This window comes from Myotis davidii, unplaced genomic scaffold, assembly GCF_000327345.1.
Source record: "Myotis davidii unplaced genomic scaffold, ASM32734v1 scaffold322, whole genome shotgun sequence".
NCBI lineage: Eukaryota > Metazoa > Chordata > Mammalia > Chiroptera > Vespertilionidae > Myotis > Myotis davidii.
In genome coordinates this window covers 86,139-90,458 of record NW_006293233.1, presented here as the reverse complement: position 1 = coordinate 90,458, position 4,320 = coordinate 86,139, and positions in this window count along the sequence as shown.

The window sequence follows — 4,320 nt, the reverse complement described above, 5'->3', positions numbered from 1 at the left end:
GTTTATAGTTATACTATCTCATTTAAAAGCATGCATATTATATATATATATCAGTGTGTTTTTTATTTTGTTGTTTTTCTCTTTTTTTTCCAAAATAAATACACATGTATTATATGTATCAGAAAACAAGTAAGAAGCAAAGAACTTGTCAATCATCTTATGAAGGGAATACATACAATTAAATACTTGAGACACAATTTAAAGACATTGATCTTTTTTAACACATATATTTTATTGATTCTTTACAGAGAGGAAAGGAGAGAGATAGAAACATCAATGAGAGAGAAACATTAATCAACTGCCTCCTACACACTTCCTACTGGGGATGTGCCCGCAACCAAGGTACATGCCCTTGCCCAGAATCGAACCTGGGACCTTTCAGTCCGCAGGCTGACGCTCCATCCACTGAGCCAAACTGGTTAGGTCAAAGACATTAATCTTATATTACCTCTGTATCTCTTATTTAGAAGCACAAGCCTGGAAGGATGTCTGGTCTAATTAGCATATTATGCTTTTATTATTATAGACACATTTCTTTAAAGTCAGCCTATTTATGATGAAGATACAGCAATACATGCCCTACAGGGCTATTGTGGGAATCAGTAAGGTAATAACTGAACTCTGGCTGGCTCTATCCACACATGCAAGGCCCCAAACCCTCTAGGTGCCATTCATATTTAGGGAACAGCCCAAGGAGTATGCTTACCAGCAAATACAGTTGACTGCCAGGTGGGTAACACCTTTGTATACCTATGCTGCTGGATTATGCCATGACTGATTGGCACCCCTTCCCTGTATAATGCCATGACTACTACGTACTCCTTCACCTTCTGCTCAGTTTTGTTTTCCTCCACTGGTCCCAACCACTGCTGATGTGCTGGAGTGCTAAAGGTGAAAAAGACCCATTAATTTCTCTGGAACCTTCAGTGGTCTGACTCCCCATTTTTGCCTTTCAGAAATGTGGAATATGCCCCCTTCCTGCTTTAAAGTAATAATCAGGTGCATACTTCCCCAGTGCTGCTTAGGAGTCCAAACAGCCCTTTATGGTTTATCTCAGACTTGTTTTCTCACCCTTGTTCCCTAGATAACTGAATGACACTAATGATAGTGTGCTCAGAATTGGACTATCCCTTTTATCTTTGGATGAATATGGCCCAGTTTTCTTGACTTGCCATTTCTTGTGCATACACTGCTGTAGGTTTGCTCTGAGAATATACAGGTGTTTTGAGGTCCCCAAGACTGTTCTGGTCCACACCACTCTCACACATCCCAGGAATTCACAGTAGTCTCTACTTACACTAGCTTACATGGACCCAGAGTAGTTTCCTTCTTCCTTTGCTTTGATTTTTGCTGCACCAAATAAACCTGTAATCACAAATGATTGGGAAACTGGCTGGGATTGGGAACCTGGTAGATGGACCATTGTTTTAGACCATATTCCACCACCCAGTCATCACTGCTCCTAAATTGATTGTGCCCTTCTATCAGTAACTGTATTGTCTCCTTTGTCCTCATACTCTCAGTACCTAGCACATAGTCTGATAGGTTGTAGGGCACAATAGTTAATTATAGCTGAGTTAAGAGTCCTGCATTCTGGGCCCAGGTTTCCTCTGATCATTTATGGGCAAGTAACAACTTTTCCCTATAGACTGTAGCTGGTAATTGAAAAAAGTATCACAACAGAGAAAGCATAGTACATCAATGTTAACACATGGACTTACTATAATGTTACATACATATCAGTATTTATCAACATGTGCTATACAGACCACCTACACAGAATCACCTGAGAAATTGGCTAAATATTCAGGAAACTAGGTTTTACTTCACTCCCACTGCATCCTACAAGTTCATCTTTGGTCTTAGATAAAATAAAATGGAGACCCCAGCTTTAATTCAATATATATATATATAAATTTTAAGTGCCTTAATTAACCTATATACATCAGGCTTTATTTTCCCACTAGACTACCATGTTTAGAGACAACTGTCTTATATTTTACTGTTATCTTTAGTGCCTAGGTTCTCAACCTTGGCTACAGGTTTCATTTATTTGAGATTTTAAAGCGCAGCTCAGAACCTACTCCCAACAAATTGAATCAGACTCATGAGAAGTGAGACCTAGGGATTATCACAGTGTAAGTGCCCGCCCACTGATTCTGATGTACATGTAGAGTTGAGAATAATTGGGTATAATTTGTGATTAAAATATCTTTGGTTCATTTTATCTGCACTACATTTGGTTGACTGTGTGAGCCTAATCAAGTCATATCATTTATGTAGAATATATATTTGTTAAAGAATAAAAAAAGGAGAAATTACACCCCCAAAACAACACATCAGAGCCTTTTAAGATGATATATGTCAGAATTCCTCCAAGTTTGATAGCCTATCAAATACTTCAGAATCACATGTGGAGCTTGATTAAAATACAGAATCCCAAGAACCACTCTTTGGTAATTGTGCCCAGGTAACTGCATTAGTAACAACCTCCGAGGTGATTCTGCTGCTCACTAGAGTTTGAGAATTACCCTTGCATACATTTTTATCTCAAGTATATTAAGGACAAACCAATTAAATACAGACAGTCCTCGGGTTACGTCAGACTCAACGTACATCGTTTCGTGGTTATGTCATCATCTCCCATTTATTTATAAAAAAAAAGTTCCATCATTTCAATATATGTACATATGTGCTTTATGTTTTTTTATTATTTATTTACCACAAGTAAAGGTCAGGAATTGCTATCTTTTTAAAATTTTTTTTTACTGTTTCACTTCATTACTACTGTGTATGTGCTCCATGTGAGTGATGTAGGTGCTTTGTAGGTGGGTTCTGATTTACGGCAAAAATAGTGTTACGTTGCGTCATAGGAATGGACCTCCAATGTAACCAGAGGACCTACTGTACTCTGAATTCTTTCTATGACATGTTACTTTCCTCCATTTCATTTAATTCCCTTTCTGGTGATTCCTCTTTTCCTTTCCTTTGGGAATTTTTTTGTCTCCCATTTTATGCTGTAACATTTTAATTATTTCTTTGTCTTATATCCAACTGCTTTGCTACCCAGGTTCTTTTGGGGGTGGTGCTAGTGGTGCAATCTCTCAGGTCTCCTGGGCTTGGTGATCTAGCAGAGTTCCCTACTTGAGCTATTTGGGTTCTCTTGATGTAGTTGGATCTTGAATGTTATTTTCTTATTCATGGATAAAGTCTCATCATGGATTGGCAATATGACCCAACCCTGGCTTCATTGTGCAAGCTGCTTTGGATGTGATCACAGTTCCGGCTCTTGTGGAAAAGGTTGTCTGAGGTCTCAGTGCTATGTGCTCATTGTGGGTTCCCAGAGGCCTGGCCTGGGAGAAAGGAGTCTCAGGGCCTGAGGCACAGGTACTGTGACTTTGGTTGGTGTGGTGTAACTCTTGGATTAGTGTCACTCTGTACCTCACTACGAGAGGCCCAGAACCCGTGACAGTGGGGAGCGGGTGTCTCATAGTCTGTGGTTGAGGCAGAGGGACTTTGGCCAAAGTGATTCCCTCTCTGAATCACGAGGGAATTCAGAATCCTAAAGCTGTGGATGTGGGAATCTTGGAGTCTGTGGCTGAAACAATGTGACCTTGTCCAGGGAGGCAAGTCCTCAGTAACTCACCAAGCTGTCCAGAGGTAGGTAGCCGGGAGGGGGATGTCGTGGATCCTACTGAGGGAGCCATGCGACCTTGGATGCAGAGGCACACATGCAGTGACAGCTCACAGAGGGGCCCAGGAGCCGTCTGCAAGGGGTGTGTGCTCGTGGGGACCACACACTGGATTGGAGCGATTGTGGTGTGCCACCAGCTACGTGGAGGGAGAAGCCCCAGTTTCTGCTTTGGGGGATGTGCACCCTTGGTTGGATATATGCGCTCAGTGCCTGCTTACAGAGGTACCCACGAGCTGTCTGCTGGGGCAGTGGGCTCAGGGGGGCCATGTGCTGGAGTGGTGCTACCGTGGGGACTGGATGCCAGCAGCCAGGGTTGTGCTTTGCGGCGGCTCAGAGAAGCACTCCGGGAGTCACTTGCTGGGTGGCGGCCTCAAGGGACCTGTGTGCGATCAGTAGAACAAGATTGCTAAATATATTTTTAAAAATTTTATTTTATTGTTTAAATAATTACGAATAGTAGTACATAAGTCTCCCTAGTGGTGACTTTCTCTGAGTAACCTTATGGCTCCACCTTGTTCCCCAGAACTTAGCACCAGGAGATCTAAGGCAAATTAGCACGTTTTTCTCCTTGTCTGGCATCAAGAAGGAAAGCTCACCTCTAAACAGTATGGCCTCGGGGGCTGGGG